The sequence below is a fragment of the Moschus berezovskii genome, chromosome 16, assembly GCF_049115385.1.
Source record: "Moschus berezovskii isolate FMDL1 chromosome 16, NW_MosBer_1.0, whole genome shotgun sequence".
NCBI lineage: Eukaryota > Metazoa > Chordata > Mammalia > Artiodactyla > Moschidae > Moschus > Moschus berezovskii.
This window is the reverse complement of record NC_142475.1, coordinates 37016027-37034188: the sequence shown is the minus strand read 5'-3', so window position 1 is coordinate 37034188 and position 18162 is coordinate 37016027.

The window sequence follows — 18162 nt, the reverse complement described above, 5'->3', positions numbered from 1 at the left end:
ATGAGGAACAGGCTGGCAGCTTATTGAATTCATTTAAAAGACAGCAAATGTTATGGAATAAACAATCAAAAGTGAGCACCAGCTGGATTTTAAAGTAAAATTTCTTAATTAAAGACTGGTATTAATCGAACTAATTCTTCAATGCATAAGGGCCATTTTCACACTGCTAAAGTGCATGTAGTATAAGTTATGTCTTCTTATGCCCTCTCTTGAGAGATTGTAAAGAGCTTGTGACCTTATTTGAACAATTAAAATTCTCAGTACATGATCACCAAGATGTCCTTCTGGGAAAGAATTTCACTTCAGTCCCAATTAAAGTGGACTTTAATATTCATAAGAATATTGTTTTCTGAGTAAATCTATTATGCATAGTGCTGTAGCAAGAATTAAATAAAGCCCAGAAGCTTAACATGTTATGGAAATTTTTCTTTCAAAAGCTGGAAATAAAAATAGAAAAAATTTAATCTTTCAGTTCATGGAAATGAGCTTATAAAACTTCCAAACCACAAATGTTAAGGTAGATTTCACAGAAAAAGAGGAAATTAAAAAAAAACATGAGGTTTGGGTTTTTTCTCGGTTAATTTTATGCAAATAACTTTGAAAACCTGAATAATAGAAAGAATATTTTGAAAAAAATAACTTACCAAAAACTTGACAGATAAAAAACAGTGTAGGCAGATAGATTTCCAATGAAGAAATATAAAAGGTAATCCCAAAGTTGCTTTTGTTTCTTCAAATGCTTTCCTGAGAGAATTCTATCAAATATTTAGAAAACATTTAATTCCAATGTTACCTAAATTGTTTCAGATCATAGAGAAGAAGGAAAGCCCCTAAGTGCTTTTAATAGATCAAGTAAAACATTTTAACCAAAAGAATGACAAAGATCACAAACAAGTAAATCTCTAGACAGACTCATTTATTAATAAAGTTCAAAATCCAAAATTAAATATTATCAAACAGAATTCAGCAGTTCCCAAGAGGAGATCAAGATGGCAGAGTAGAAGGACGCAGAACTCATCTCCCCCCATGAATATGTCAATCATATAACTACATGTGGAACAATTCTCACTGCTAACTAACCGGGGACTGGAAGAAAGATTCCTTCCTGTCCAACCAGGGTTATGAGAAACAGACACATGGAATCAGGTAGAAAGGGAAGAGAAGCAATCAGTTGGTGAACTGTGCCCCTGGGAGGGAAATCAAAAGAAGAGAAACATTACTTGGGTGGAGATTCTCCCTGGGGAGAGAGCAGTTAAAGCCACATACTGAGCACCCCAGCCCTGGGGTTGGACACAGGGAAGACAAGTCCCTTTGTTGGTTGGAGGGGCAGTGGGACTAACAGGAGGGCTGAAGGAAGCCTGGACTCCACTTGTGCAGAGTGTGCATATGCTTGCTTATGCCAGAAACAGAGTGGAGAGGGCACATTGAAATTGCACACGATGGTGGTAGGTTTCCTGCAAGCTCCCTGGGACATGCTCCAGCCTGAGTTAAGCATCTGCTTTGGTCCCTGACTGTTTCAGAACATAGCTCCACACCATAGCAAGAGCGGCAGTGACTGAGGGGAGAGCTCAGGTGTGAGGGACAAAGGCAGTTAAGACCTGGAGTGGCATCTGAGCCTGGTGGGGGAACAGTCACTACTGTCAAACAGGCAGCACATCAGAGGCCATCCAGGTCACTAAATGTGACCAGGGCAGCCACAATCCATACTTAGATCCATGCTGAACGCTTGCACCAGTTCCTTTGTTCTAGCACTACTCCTCTCTGGGTTGAGGTTGCTGATTCTGGGAGGAAAGGAGCACACACCGAAAGGGAGCAGAGGGAGCTCAAACCCAGCACTCGGGACTTTTGCTCCAGCAACTTGAGGACCCCTCCCACCCTGGATAGGGTGCTGATGGCCACTGAGCAGAGGAGAAGCCTAGTCACAGCAATCAGACAAAAATAAATAAATAAAAGACATACAAATGGGAAAGGAAGAAGTAAAATTGTCACTGTTGCAGATGACACAATACGATATATTTTAAAAACCCTTATGTTTTCACCACAAAACTACTAGCACTAATAAATGAACTTAGCAAAGTTTCATGGTATAAGATTAATACATAGAAGTCTGTCGCACTTCTTTACATTAACAATGAAATAGCAGAAAGAGAAAGTAAGCAAACAATCCTGTTTAAAATCACACCAAAAAGAATAAAATACCCAGCAAAAAAATTTACCAAGAAAGTGAAAAATTTATATACTAAAAACCATGCTACAATATCAGTTTCTGGGTGAAAGCTTCTAGACACTGGCAGTTTCCATATACTTTCTTTCTCTTTTTTTTTAAGAACTGAACCACCATACTGTGAGAAAGCACAAGCCTCCCATTAGAGAGGCTTGTGTGGATAGGAACGAATAGTCAATACTAACTTTCCAGCCATGTGAATATGCCATGTTGGAAGGAGACCTTCCAGCTTCAACTGAGCTGTTCCGGTTGCATGGAGCAGAGATGAGGTGTCCTCACTATGTTCTGCTTGTAATTGAAGATTTGTGAATGCCATTATGGGCTGAATTAGCATGGCCTTTTGAAATATAGCAATAGGCAACCAGAGCAGCCATGATTATTACTTTTCACCTCTTTTAGAAAGACAAAAGTCCAGAAATTTGACAATACAAGGCTGTGTGGAAATAGTTACTCATACACATTCCTAGGAGATAAGAATGTGGATTGGGGCAGCTGTGGAAGCAATTATTTTCCTGTATTTTTCTCTTTTCCTCTCTTTGATTTTGGACTAACATATCTTTTCCACAAGTCTCATTAGGGAAGGAAAAATCTTTAAAGTTTATGTAGGTTATTTGATTATGTAGGAAATTTATACATAGTATGTGCATTGACCTAAAGAATTTATAAGACAATTTCACAAATATCGACTCATTTTATTAATCATAGCAATTCTGTGAATAATGTATAACTAGGGTGATTATTAGGAGAAGGCAATGGCACCCCAGTCCAGTACTCTTGCCTGGAAAATTCCATGGATGGAGAAGCCTGGTAGGCTGCTGTCCACGGGGTCACTAAGAGTCAGACTCTACTGAGCGACTTCACTTTTACTTTTCACTTTCATGCATTGGAGAAGGAAATGGCAGCCCACTCCAGTGTTCTTGCCTGGAGGATCCCAGGGACGGGGGAGACTGGTGGGCTGCCATCTATGGGGTCGCACAGAGTTGGACATGACTGAAGCGACTTAGCAGCAGCAGCAGCAGGGTGATTATTATAATCTCCAATCACAATTTCAGAAATGAAAACTCTTTTGTTGATGGCATGGTCAGAATTTAAACTATGCAATCCTTTAAAAAAAAAAGAGTAGTTTGGCATAGTGGAAAGCAAACTAGAAATTAGAAAATCCAAGTCCTATTTCCAATTTTGTCTTTAATTCCTTGAATATTATTGGACAGAATGCTTAACTTATTTTGCTTTTGATTTTATCATCCAGAGACCAGACCAGGTATGAAAATACTTACTGTTCTAACCTCCTCTGGAGAGTATTAAAGAGATAAGATAAAACATATGAAGATGCTTTGAAAATAAATAAATAGAGAGTATCATTACCAGCCACTATAAATATAAAGATAAAATAGAACATGACTCTGCTTAAAGATAACAGACTCAGAATAAATACAGTGAATTTACAGTAATAATGATTTTGTTGAAGTTGCTAATTTGTGTCCAACTCTTTGTGACCCCACGCCAGTCTGCATCACTCAAGGCTCCTCTGCCCCATCTCCTGGAGTTTGCTCAAATTCATGTCTATATTCAATCCAACATATAACTACAAAATTCCAGGAAGAGAGGATAATAAAATTGAAAGGAGGAATTATCAAAGAACTAGAATAGCAGTTCTCAAGGTGTGTGAGAGTTGGACTGTGAAGAAAGCTGATTGCCGAAGAATTGATGCTTTTGAACTGTGGTGCTGGAGAAGACTCTTGAGAGTCCCTTGGACTGCAAGGAGATCCAACCAGTCCGTTCTAAAGGAGATCAATCCTGGCTGTTCATTGGAAGGACTGATGCTAAAGCTGAAACTCCAATACTTTGGCCACCTCATGCGACGAGTTGACTCACTGGAAAAGACTCTGATGCTGGGAAGGATTGGGGGCAGGAGGAGAAGGGGACGACAGAGAATGAGATGGCTGGATGGCATCACCAACTCGATGGACATGAGTTTGAGTGAACTCCGGGAGTTGGTGATGGACAGGGAGGCCTGGCATGCTGTGATTCATGGGGTCACAGAGAGTTGGACACGACAGAGACTGAACTGAACTGAAAGGTGTGATCCAAGGACCTCTCAGGACCTCTCTTTTCTTCTTATTAATCACAACAACATATCTCAACAGTTAGAAACGGATGGCAATAGATAATATGAAAAATTAGAAAATCTGGAACTAGCTGCATGAGTTTCTTATCTAGAGATAATTACTATTTAAAGACATGACTACTACAAGAAACAGGTAAAGAGATTATCTATGGAGATAGGGATGCGGAGAGAATAAATTAGCCAAGGATCCTTTAAATTTCAGTATTTACATATCTAACTAGATAGCTTAGTTAATAGTGAAGTGTTAGTCACTCAGTCCTGTCTGACTCTTCTCAACTCCATGGACGGTAGCCCATCGGGATTCTCTGTCCATGGAATTTCCAGGCAAGAACACTGGAGTGAGTTGCTATTCCCCTCTCCAGGAGGTCTTTCTGACTCAGGAATCAAACCCGTGTCTCCTGATTTACAAGCAGATTCTTTACCTTCTGAGCCAGTTAGTACAGGCTTCACTATCATGAAGGAATTTCTCATGGTTATACTTTAGGAGCCTGAGAGTTGGTCCTTCTTGAGGTTTGGAGGTGAGAATTATTGACATGACTGTAGTCTGCAGGTGGGTCCTACCGACGACCTCCGTGCATTCCCTTCCGTGCAACTGTGAAAGGTTGTGTGTGTTTGAGGAACACTGTGTGTGTTATCCTTCTCTGTCTTAAACTATGAAGTGATTTAAATCCCTGCTAGATTTTCTAGCTCTTCTATCTTCCTGTCCCTGTTCCCCTCTCCAGCTCCTTGTTGGGTTGTCCCTTTATAACGCCTTATTACAAACTTGAAACACACCAGCTGAAGTTATTTTTTAACAGTTTTGTTTTTTCTCATGGACAGGGAGGCCTGGTGTGATGCAGTGCAGAGGGTTGCAAAGAGTCAGTCACGACTCACTGACAGAACTAAGCTGAACTGAATGTTCTTCTGAAGAAGAACAATGGGACAATTTGTACTGAGGCAGGGTCTTGAAATCTCTTGCCCTAGTTTGTAGTGGAATATTTGGGAAAATCCAGAGCATTTCTAGAACAATCAAGCTCTTTATATTGGGTCCTGTCTCCTGAAAGGGGACATTAAATGATGACGTTGTGTAATGGACATTCTGGAATGGAAAGGTGGAAGTAGGGTAGAGACACTCAAGAGCCTCACACCCCTGTACAGACACGTGGGTGTACTGTTTCCTGGAACTATGGATGTCAGTCATTAACTTGATATATTTCACATGCCATCCAAAGAAGGGGGTAAGGACACAAATATATTCTGCAGCATAGTAATTATGGTGTGACCAACCATCCTGGTTTGTCTGGGGCTATCCTAGTTTTAAGGCTTCCTGGGTGACACTAGTGGTAAAGAACCTGTCTGCCAATGCAGGAGACGTAAGATAAGTGAGTTCGATTCCTGGATGGGGAAGATCTCCTGGAGGAGGAAATGGCAACCCATTTCAGGATTCTTGCCTGGAGAACCCCATGGATAGAGGAGCCTGATGGGCTACAGTCCACAGGGTTCCAAAGAGTTGGATGCGACTGAATCGACTTAGCACCCACGCACATACCAGTTTTAGCACTGAAAGTCCTGCATTCCAGGAAACCCCTCAGTACTAGAAACATCAGGATAGTTGGTTATCTTATGATCTGATGTCCAGTGAGGAGTCAACTGCCTAGAATAAAATCCCAACTCCACCAGGTATTAGCTGTTTGAATTTGTTGAAATTATTTAATTGCATATATTCTCAATTGCCTTGAATGAAATGGGGATAAATCAGTACCTAAGTAGTGGGATTGTGATAATAAATGACTGAACACATGTAAAGAACTCATAGTGGTGCCTAGTAGGTCGAAAACAATAATAAATATTATCTAACAAAACAAATAGAAAAGTTACTATTTTCAAGTAGAAAGACGATTTATTGCACACCAAAATAAAGAGTTGTATAAATAATATTATTCTGTTTTAGAGATTGATGAGATCAAATAGGGTCAATGAATATTCTGAGATATGTTAGGTGAATAAAAGTCAAGTACTTATTTGGTTAATCCTATAAACTGCAGAAATAGTTGTCAGGAAAGGCAGCACTCCATATTCATCTGAGCTGTAGACAAAGCTTCAAACAATGTGGTGGTGGTGGTGGTTTAGTCGCTTCAGTCATGTCTGACTCTTGCTACCCCGTGGAATGTAGCCTGCCAGGCTCCTCTGTCCATGAGATTCTCCAGGCAAGAATACTGGAGTGGGTTGCCGTTTCCTTCTAGAGGGGATCTTCTCGACCCAGGAATTGAGCCTGGGTCTCCTGCATTGCAGGCAGATTCTTTCCCAACTGAGTGATAAGGGGTGCTATTAAAACAACCCAGTAATCAAAGCTTTTGAACTGTGGTGTTGGAGAAGACTCTTGAGAGTCCCTTGTACCGCAAGGAGATCCAACCAGTCCATTCTAAGGGAGATCGATCCTGGGTGTTCATTGGAAGGACTGATGCTAAAGCTGAAACTGCAATACTTTGGCCACCTCATGTGACGAGTTGATTCACTGGAAAAGACTCTGATGCTGGGAAAGGTTGGGGGCGGGAGGAGAAGGGGACGACTGAGAATGAGATGGCTGGATGGCATCACCGACTCTGTGGACATGAGTTTGAGTGAACTCTGGGGGTTGGTGATGGACAGGGAGGCCTGGCGTGCTGTGATTCATGGGGTCGCGGAGAGTCGGACACGACTGAGCGACTGAACTGAACTGAACTGAACTGAATCAAAGTTACTTTCACACCTGATTAAAAATACGAGATTAGGTTCATCTTGCATCAAATATGTATCACTGAAGTAGACATCATAAGCTGTGTACTGTTGACAACAGAGGTAGTAAAACATGGAATGTAGTCAAATAGGGCCATGGATAATTGAGCTTGAATTGTTCTAGTATTGATTTTTTAGATGGCAGCTGTATGTTCACCGCTATATCACCAAGGCTGTTGCTTTAATATTAAGTAAATTCTAAGTCATCTCGAAATTGATGGTTGTAAAAAATGTGCAGTAGATATATCTTCTTTTTGGTGGTTTTTTGTTTTTTGGTATTCAACATCTGAACATCTTTCTTCTTCTTGGGTAATCCCCCAGCATATGGGCATTGATCCCACTCTGGAACTGAAGAGGCCAAATTCTGCTTCCTCTTTCTCTGTTGTAGCCATAACAGTAGTCATCAAACCTTTGTGTGAGTCAGAATCATATGGAAAATTTTTTAAAACATAGATTGCTCTTAGGGAGATTTACCATAGTTTTGCTGTAATTTGTTGTTTTGGTTTGCGCTAGTTCTTTGGAGAAGATAGGAAAAAAATTTTGTAGTGATGTGTATCAGAATCACAATAAATAAGTCTCATTGAACCAAAAAGTTCCTGATTAAACAAAACAAAACAAAACATGGATTGCTGGGCCCCATTCCCTGGAGGGATTGATAATTTAAATCTCTAAAAAGTTCACAGGTGATGTTGATACCACTGGTAAAGGATAACATTTGAAGGACTAATGAGTTAGAATACACGCACAGGACTCAGGTGAAACAAAGAGATGTATCTACCTGAGACTTGGGACAATAATGAACCCTAGGTCGACTGAGAAATTATCTGTAAATAGAGCAGGCATGTCAGGAATCCAGTTCTGGCAACCTAAGTGTTCAACAGCAAGTTTTAAAGTAGATTTTTTTGTGTCCTTTAACACAGCCTCAAAGTAGGGCATAAAGATACTCAGAGTCTGTCCTTTGTAGTAACAGTGCCATCAATAAAAAGGAGTGAGAGATGTTCTAGTAGAAAAAAAAAAAACTCAGATGAGGTGGGAAGATGCTTCTGCAAGTGGCAGCTCCAAAAAGTGATGAGTACGTGGTCAAAAGCCTGGAGAAGAGACTGGTCTGGTCACATGACTCCACCCCAAACTTACTTCCCACTATGTGACTCACTACGTGATACATGATGAGCCATCTGACTTTCAGCTCTTACCCTGAGTGATAAAGCAGACAGAGATTTCATTGTAATAAGTAACAAATTAGAATAAAGGAATTTGCATGCACCATAAAACAGAGCATTCTTGTGGAAAGGGCAACAAGACTGACATTTTTAACATAAAAAAATATGCTCTTCTTGCATCAGTATTTCTACTGGCATTTAAGACCACTTTTCTGAATATCACTCTATTTCATGTTGTTTTAGCTGATACTGAGTTGGAGCTGTGACATATTGATTATTTTTTCTTAAAAATTCTTATAATTCAAGAGAGTCAAAGTTCTTTCTAAAATCCAAACCAGAAAAGTAGATAGTTAGATGTAAATTTAGCCTTCTTTTATATCTACAGGATGTCTGTCCTATGTGTGTGCATGTGTGCTAAGTCACTTTAGTCATGTCTGACTCTTTGTGACCCCGTGGACAGTAGCCCACCAGGCTTCTCTGTCCCTGGGATTCTCCAGGCAAGAATACTGGAGTGGGTTGCCATGCCCTCTTCCAGACCCAGGGATTGAACTGTGTATTTTTATGTCTTCTGCATTGGCAGGTGGGTTCTTTACCACGAGGGCCACCTGGGGAGCCCTGTCTACTCTATGTATTATATTAATCTAATTCATAATGAAGATTATTCCCACAAAGAAAATTCCAAGAACAGATAGTTTCATTGATGAAATCTATCAAATATTTAAGGATGAAAAACTGCCAGTTTTGCACAATCTTTTCAAGAAAATGGAAAAGAGAATATTTCTGTAGTAAAAAATTTTTATTGAAGTATAGTTGATGTATAATATTGTGTGTTACAGGTGTACAGCATAGTGATTTACAATTTTTAAAGGTTATACTTCATTTATGGTTATAAAATATTGCCTACATTCCCTGTATTATACAATATATCTTCATAGTTTATTTATTTTATACAGAATCAGTTCAGTTCAGTTCATTCTCTCACTTGTGTCTGAATCTTTGCGACCCCATGAATCGCAGCACGTAAAGCCTCCCTGTCCATCAGCAACTCCCGGAGTTTACCCAAACTCATATGCATCAAGTCGGTGATACCACCCAGCCATCTCATCCTCTGTCATCCCCTTCTCCTCCTGCCTTCAATCTTTCCCGACATTAGGGTCTTCTCAAATGAGTCAGCTGTTTGCATCAGATGGCCAAAATATTGGAGTTTCAGCTTTAGCATCAGTCCTTCCAATGAACACCCAGGATTGATCTCCTTTAGGATGGACTGGCTGGATCTCCTTGCAGTCCAAGGAACTCTCAAGAGTCTTCTCCAGCACCACAGTTCAAAAGCATCAATTTTTCGGCGCTCAGCTTTCTTCACAGTCCAACTCTCACATCCATACATGACCACAGGAAAAACCATAGCCTTGACTAGACAGAACTTGGTTGACAAAGTAATGTCTCTGCTTTTTAATATTCTGTCTAGGTTGATCATAACTTTTCTTCCAAGGAGTAAGCATCTTTTAATATCAAGGCTGCAATCACCATCTGCAGTGATTTTGGAGCCCAGAAAAATAAAGTCTGACACTGTTTCCACTGTTTCCCCATCTATTTCCCATGAAGTGATGGGACAAGATGCCATGATCTAACTTAGTTTTCTGAATGTTGAGCTTTAAGCCACCTTTTCCCCTCTTCTTTTTCGCTTTCATCAAGAGGCTCTTTAGTTCCTCTTCACTTTCTGCCATAAGGGTAGTGTCATCTGCATATCTGAGGTTATTGATATTTCTCCCGGCAATCTTGATTCCAGCTGTGCTTCCTGCAGCCCAGTGTTCCTCATGATGTACTCTGCATAGAAGTTAAATAAGCAAGGTGACAATATACAACCTTGACGTACTCCTTTTCCTATTTGGAACCGGTCTGTTGTTCCATGTCCAGTTCTAACTGTTGCTTCCTGACCTGCATACAGGTTTCTCAAGAGGCAGGTCAGGTGGTCTGTATTCCCATCTCTTTCAGAATGTTCCACAGTTTATTGTGATCCACACAGTCAACGCCTTTGGCATAGTCAATAAAATAGTTTGTACCTATTAATGTCCTACCCCTGTGTCCCCTCTCTCCCTTTTCTTCTCTCTGCTGGTAATCACTACTTTGTTCTCTGTAACTGTGAGTCTGTTTTTGTTGTTATATTCACTAGTTTGTTTTATGTTTTTTATATTCCACGTCTGACATTTCACTAAGCACAGTACCTCCCAAGTCCACCCATGTTGTTGCAAATGGAAAAGTTTCATTTTTTAAAATGGCTGTTGTATATTTGTTTCTGTGTATCCTCAGTTGCTTCAGTCGTGTCTGACTCTTTGCGACCCCATGGACTGCAGCCTACCAGGCTCCTCTGCCCATGGGATTCTCCAAGCAAGAGCACTGGAGTGGGGTGCCACTGCCTTCCATGTTCCTTTTCTTCCAGTGCATTCCCACATGACCGTTTCCATCTTTCTTCACTTAGCCCGCACCCAGCCTCCTGTGCTTCAGACATGCTTTCTAACATTGCTGTCACATCAAGACACTGAGAGCTCACGCCTTTCAACCCATTCTACATATTGTGTCAGAGAACCCCATAATTTGATCATGCTTTGCTTCTCCCTGGAAATCACCAGCTGCAACTTACTGCTTAAGGAATAAAGTTGAAGCTCCCTAACATGCCATGATACTGATACATTAACATATCAAATTAGAAATATTTACAATGATTGTTCCATATTTTAATGTTTCTTAAAACATTTCTATGAGGAAGAGAGAGGTCGAATAGTCTCCCTAATTGTAAACTAATGAAACAGAGGTGACTTGCTTTCCAGAGCTCTTCAGAATTAGATAATGAAGCCAACAGCAAATTATATTTCTAAGTCCTCTCGTTTGCATCAAGAATAGTGATTTTATTCTTATATTTTTTATGTTGCTTTGATGCACACAATGAATAACTCATATTTTCCACGTGTTCCCCTGTGTATACTTGTGACATGTCCAATTGATGGCCCTTTTCTATGACTCATAAAAACCTATCAGCCTTCTTGTGAGAAGTTGTATGGGATCAAAGTTAAAAGCCAAACATTATAGCTCCTCAGGTTTGTGTTTCAGTCAGGCTGTTAAGACTCTGGGGCAAATTGTTTAACATCTTCAAGGCATCATCTTCTTATCTGTAAAATGTGGACAACAAAACAGATTTTAGAATTTTAATGAGAATAGAATGAGATGTTGATAGACTTCCTAGCACTTTTTAAGTATTCAGTGGAGGGTCAATTTAAAATTGTTTTCTCATTTATTTTGAAGCTTCTTGCTTGGGGTTCTGAATTCTATTTTAGTAAAGGTCCCTTGCAGTAAAGCTTCCTAATAGGTCATGATTAAGAAAGGTCTGACCATACTGCTTTCTAGACAATGCATTTTTTAAATAGTTAAGTAGTTGGGGGGCACTGTCTGAGTTGCCTTGTGCAGTTTGCTCTTCTCCAGACTCAGGTGAAAGTGGAAAAGTGGTGCAGCAGCAAGCACATACTGTGGCCCCTCTACTAGGAAGCCCCTCAAACTATTAAAAGCAGAAATGTGGAGTAGACTGCAGTCTCAGGTTTATTTTCAATAAAACTTTTGAAAAGAACATTCTATTTTATTAGGAGCTAATAAATACCATACAAGCATCTAAAACATTCTTAAATTTATTTGCACAACTATTGGACAATTGCTGATTCTAGAATTTCCTGGCAGCTCAGCTCATAAAGAATCCACAAGCAATGCAGAAAACCCTGGTTTGATTCCTGGGTTAGGAAGAGCCCCTGGAAAAGGGATAGGCTACCTACTCCAGTATTCTTGGTCTTCCCTGGTGGCTCAAACTATAAAGAATCCGCCCACAATGTGGGAGACCTGGGTTTGATCCCTGAGTTGGGAAGACTGGAGGAGGGCATGGCAATCCACTCCAGAATTCTTGCCTGGAGAACGCCATGGACAGAGGATCCTGGTGGGCTACAGTCCATGGGGTTGCAAGAGTGGGACACGACTTAGCGACTAAGCATAGCACATAACACAGCACAGACAGTAGGTTTCAAATCTTTGGCTTCCTCCAGAGCTGGATTCATGTCTCTACTCCTTCACTTACTAGGTATAGATCCTGAAGTTACTTGGCTTCTCTGGGTCTCTTTTCATAGTTGTATGATAGGAAAAATAATAAAACCTATCTCATAATAAAACCTACCTATCTCATAGGCAGCTAATTTGAAGATTAAATGGGCTTCCCAGGTGGTGCAGTGGTTGGTAAAGAATCTGCCTGCCAATATAAGATACACAAGAGACCTGGGTTCTATCCCCGGGAAGATCACCTGGAGTAGGAAATGGCAACCCACTCCAGTATCCTTGCTTAGAAAATTCCATGGACAGTGGATCCTGGTGGGCTGCAGTCCATGGGGCCGCAGAGTTGGACACAACTGAGCATGCACACACACAAACAGATTGAAGATTAAGTGAGAAAATAGATATATTAATAAAATGTTTAGTACAGTTTCTGTCACATCCTAAGGACTCAAATAATAATACTCATCATTTTCCCACTTGAAATCACTTCTCTATTCTATTTGATCCCATTTTGAAATATTTTAATTTTTCTATGTATGGAAATCCTTCTCAGTACCACACTCACTTTTTCTAAAGTCTTGTATTCAAGGAAATTGTGTCTACAGAAAAAAAAAAAAGAAGTTCAACTGAGGGATAAAATGGAGTTGGACGGATGACAGAGGACCTAGTGTTCGGATTTGTTGGAAGAGGCTTAACTGGGACGATGTTGGTCGGGAAATGTTAGCATCGCTATTCGTCATGCTCAGAGGGGATCTGACCAAATGGAAGGGACCATGGGGCCCAAGAAAGGAGAGCAAAGAGGTCCTGGCTGCTCCTCCTTTCAGAGTTCTCATTAACAGTCATCAGGAGCAGGCGAGCTGGCTATGTTCTGACAGCCTTCCAATTTGTGCAGGAGAAAGCTTCTCTGAGAAAGTGCTGCTTTGAGCCTTCCTGTTTTGCCTGGGAATGTCGGCAGGCTGTTTGGGACAACTCTAAGGCTGATTACATTTTGGCATTTATATACTGCCATCCGTCCACGTGATTTATTGTAGCCTTTGTAACACTCACTGGGGATGTTTTTAGGTGAGATAAATGATAAGAGTAAATTGCTCCTTGGAATTAAAAAACACATGTGATGAAGATTAGCAGTGCCAAGTGCTTTATAATGTATCTTGTTCCTAAGAGAAAATCTCATGGACATTTTTACAATCAATTACAAGGAATCCACAGAAGCACTCAGAATTGCCTCACCCTTTTCTCTAAATTCATTAATGCTTTCTTCATTTTCAATAGAACTGAGTGACTGCCTTTTGTTCAACTTGCCTAACAAAACAATTGCAGACCTAATTGGTTCTTGGAAGAATCCAGCCTGCTGCTAGAAAACTCAGTAATATGTGGGATACTGCTAACAAAATGTGGTTTCTGGAACCATCTGGGTAATTGCCCAAAAATATACCAGCAGACTGTGGCTTAAGCTGCTACTCAGCACACTTTTTTCAGCATTGTGTCTCTCTAGCCTCTCTCAGTAGAGTCCTCTTTCCCCTTTCACTTATGTCCTTCAACTGCCTCAAACCCCCGCCCCCCCAAAAAATAGACTTACACACACACACATGCACCTTGATATTTATATATTCACTGTATTTCTCTATCCCTTCTTTAGTACTCTTCCTTTGCTTAAAAAAAAAACCTTCAGGCATCGGATCACTATGTTAATTTTCTTCAAGCTTATTACTAGATAATTATGTATTAATTAGCAGTTTAGGAAACTAGCAACTTCATATAAGAAGTTACTCTCTGGGATTAAAAAAGATCATACAAGTCACTGGAAATGCAATGAAGCTAAAGAAGTCTTTGTTGCTTCTTTAGAGTGGTTATCTAGTATAATTCTCTGTAAGCTATAAGCCCTATGAAGGTGGATATTGTGTCTACTTTTTCCCTAATGGTATTGTCAACACTTAAAAACAATGCCCACTGTATGGCAAGGATGCAATAAATATTTGCGAAGTGAGTAATCTCATGGTGAACCTGCAATATATCAAGCCCTGAATTAGGTCCTGAATGAGATGCAGTCTGAGCACCAAAGGTGTTCACAGTCTATAAACAGCTGTGGGAACACCGATGAGGAGCCGTGGCTTTTGCTCATGAGCTGATTGGGGAAGACATAGGGAATATAATGATGAGAATTTGACAATTAAACTGGACCTGTACCCATCAGTGAGAGTTCCTCAGATAAAATGGAGTAGGGAGACTAATTCTAGACAGAGAATAAGATTACAAAAGTCATAGAGACTTGGTAGTGCATTTGGGAACCGTAAGTGAAAACTGTAGCCAGGGTGTACGCTATGCATGAAGGCGTGAGGCCAACGAGGTTTGAAAGGTAGCCAATGAGTTTGGACTTCATCCAGTAGAGGGAGCCATGTAGGACGATTGCCCTAGAGTGGTAACTTGACTCAAAGTGAGAGAATGGATGAAAGAACCTGGATAAAGTACTCTATTTGGCAGACATCGCCAATGTGCCTGAGGCAGCAGAGGAGGGCCTGGATGAGAAGACAGCTGATGGGCGAGGATGGAGTGGATAATTGTTGGCAACAATGTGTAGGCAGAGCTAACAGGGTTTCACTACTAACTGAAGGGTATGAGGGAGGTAACTCACTCACTCAGTTTCTCTAAGAAATGATATGCATACTTGGGTGACATTTACCGAGACAGTAAATGTGAGAGTAGGAACAGCTTCTGGGAAAATAAGGAGTTTGTTTAGAAGATATGTATTGATGTTTCCAGGTCTGATAGTTTCACAACGATAAATAGTGAACCACTGGAATGGAGTTCAGATCTCAGGAGATGTGTCAACGCAACAGACAAAGTTAAACAGTGATTTGCTTTAGAGGTGATGGGTGAAACCTTTGATGAGCTATCCAAGGTAGGGCATGACAGATAAAGGACCAGAAGACTAAAGACTGAATCTTGGGAAATGTTTCTATTTGAGGGGGAACCAGAAAGGAGAATGAATGAAGGAATAGAGAAAAAATTGTCTTGGAAAAAAAAACACAATAGAGAAATAGAAACCAGTAGGGGGAAATTTCACGGGGGAGAGGGAATGTTGAAGGAACCTGATGACTTAGAATGCTTTTGGTATTTAAAACTTCATTGGTTTCTTTGGAAACTAATGGGTGATTGTGGGATTCAACTAACAGGGAGTTAAGGAGCAACTATGAAGTGAGGGATGATGGTACTGAGCATTTTGACTATTCTATGACGATTTTAGCTATTAAAGGAAAGGAAGAGCCACTGAGAGCTTGATGAGGTAGCAATGTCAGAGAAGGTTTTATTAAGATCACAGAGTAAGCTGTCTAGGGAAAAAAGATTATCAGAGAGGAAAGGTGGAAGATTATAAAGAGAAAACATTATTTATGGAACAAACCAGAGGAATGAAAGAAGGAAGTAGGGTCTGTTGTTTGGGCCTTAAAATGATTAAATTCGTTCTCTCACTGTTTTCAGATAATAGATATTTGGGGTTCTCTGAGGTCCAGAAACATTAAGGTTTTTCTAGAGAATATGTGTTAGGTTACAATTATAAAAATAAGAATTGATGCTTTTGAACTGTGGTGTTGGAGGAGACTCTTGAGAGTCCCTTGGACTGGAGGGAGATCAAACCAGTAAATCCTAAAAGATATCAATCCTGAATATTCTTTGGAAGGATTGATGCTGAAGCTAAAGCTCCAATACTTTAGCCACCTGATGCAAAGACCCTGATGCTGGGAAAGATTGAAGGCAGGAGGAAAAGTGGGTGACAGAGGATGAGATGGTTAGATAGCATCACCAATTGAATGGATATGAATCTGAGCAAACTCTGGGAGAAGGTGGAGGACACAGGAGCCTGTTACGCTGCAGTTTATGGGTTGCAAAGAGTTGGACATAACTTAGTGACCGAACAACAACAATAGCAAATAAAAATAACTATATTGCTTAGGATTTGGTGGGAGGGGGGTGTTTTTTGAAACTTTAAGATACATAGGGAACAAACTCAGGCTAGCCTGAACTGAAAAGTTGGCAGCCAGCACTCTGCCTCAAGAGGTGGCACCTCTTCTTTGGTTACCTTTTCTTACCTTCACCATGGCCACTCCATTTCTTAGACTAAAGAAAGTAAGTATTTATATTACTGTCCATTCAAGTTGGATCTGCAGTAGAAGAAAGCTAATTCTTGGTTATATTGTGGTTGTAAAAAAAATTGCTCATGTGTAATGGGCAGACTGTGGGCTGAGAGATTAAAAAATCCTGGATACGTTTCTTCCAGGTCTGTGGACACATTTCTTCCAGGTCTGTGAACAGAGCCTGAAAGGTGATACTGGAGCATGAATGAAAACCGTGATTGAGGAATGAACCATTGGACCAATAAGTGCACATATTGCTTGCAGGCGATGTTGAAGCACAAGGTATTTTCCCATTTCAATTATTCTTCCTAGGAAAAGAGATCAAAGAGAAGTTGATGACATCTGTATTCAATTACTGTGCGTGGTTGTAGAGGACTTGTGAACTCAAGACACTTGGAGCGTTAGTAATAACCAGATAAAGAATGGGTTTGAACACTTATCTGATGGGCTGTTACATGACCTTCATATTGGATTAGGCTTTGTGTTTCAGAGCAAACACTGGTTTCTCATGAAGCAGAGTGTTTCTCATGAGGCTTCACTAAGTGAAGCTCTTTGTAGACAGTAAAGACTTTCAGTAATTAAAATGCCTGATGAATATCAAAACCGTCAGGCAGTAACTTGTACAAACAAAACAGGGGAGCATAAGAAGGTACAGGTTTTTCCACTTCTAAGCCATAGAGAGAACTTCAGATTTATAAGAGTTAAACCCTTGGCTCTTTGAACAAGCTTGACATTGCCCTAGTTGCTAAGTGAAGAATGTCCTGAAGGAGAAGAGCAAGGAAAAAGTTGTTTGCTAAGTAAAATATTTGTAATTCTTTTTGTTTTTTTTTAAAGTAGTCAGTATTTATGAAAATACCAAAGGAAAAAGTCAGTAAGTAGACAATCAACAAAATCGCATACTCAGGTGTTCTTACATTTTTTGTGGTAGTCATCATGGTATGCATTTGTGGCCGATCTTGAATTTCAAATTCTAGGAAGCATGGTTTGTTAGTTAAGAGTGGGATACATGTGTACATGCGTGCTAAGTCATGTCCAACTCTGTGCGACGCTATGGACTATAGGCCACCAGGCTCCTCTGTCCACGGGATCTCCAGGCAAGAATACTGGAGTGGGTTGCTATGCCCTCCTTGAAGAAATCTTCCTGATCCAGAGATCAAACAGGAGTCTCTCAAATCTCCTGAGTTGGCAGGTGGATTCTTTACCACTAGCACCACCTGGGAAGCCCAACCATGGGACAGGACATACCCAAAGACTTTAGACCCTCATCTTTAAAGATGAACAGAGTTGTTCAGGAAGAACTAAAGGTCTAAGACGAAAGACAAAAGAAGGTATTAAGACAATAAGAACACCCAGGTATCTGTCCTCTTCATCTTTTTGTTCCTGGGGTGTGCATAATTCTTGGTTCATATATAAGACAATGAAAAAATGATTTTTGACTAAATGAAATGATCAGTGATAATTGATCCCATGGGCAAGTACAATACAAGGCTGGAACGTTCAGAAATAGAAATGCTCTGAAGTTCAGGATATTGAAATAAGAGAAAATTCTGTTAGGAGACAATGGAAGACAGACCCGGGTAGGAATTCAAGATCAGGACCCAAATCTGAAAAGAACAGGACTAGTCCTAAGGGTGCTAATATTGAAGAAAATTTGCCAAGGTAAGATCTAGGCTTAAGCAATAA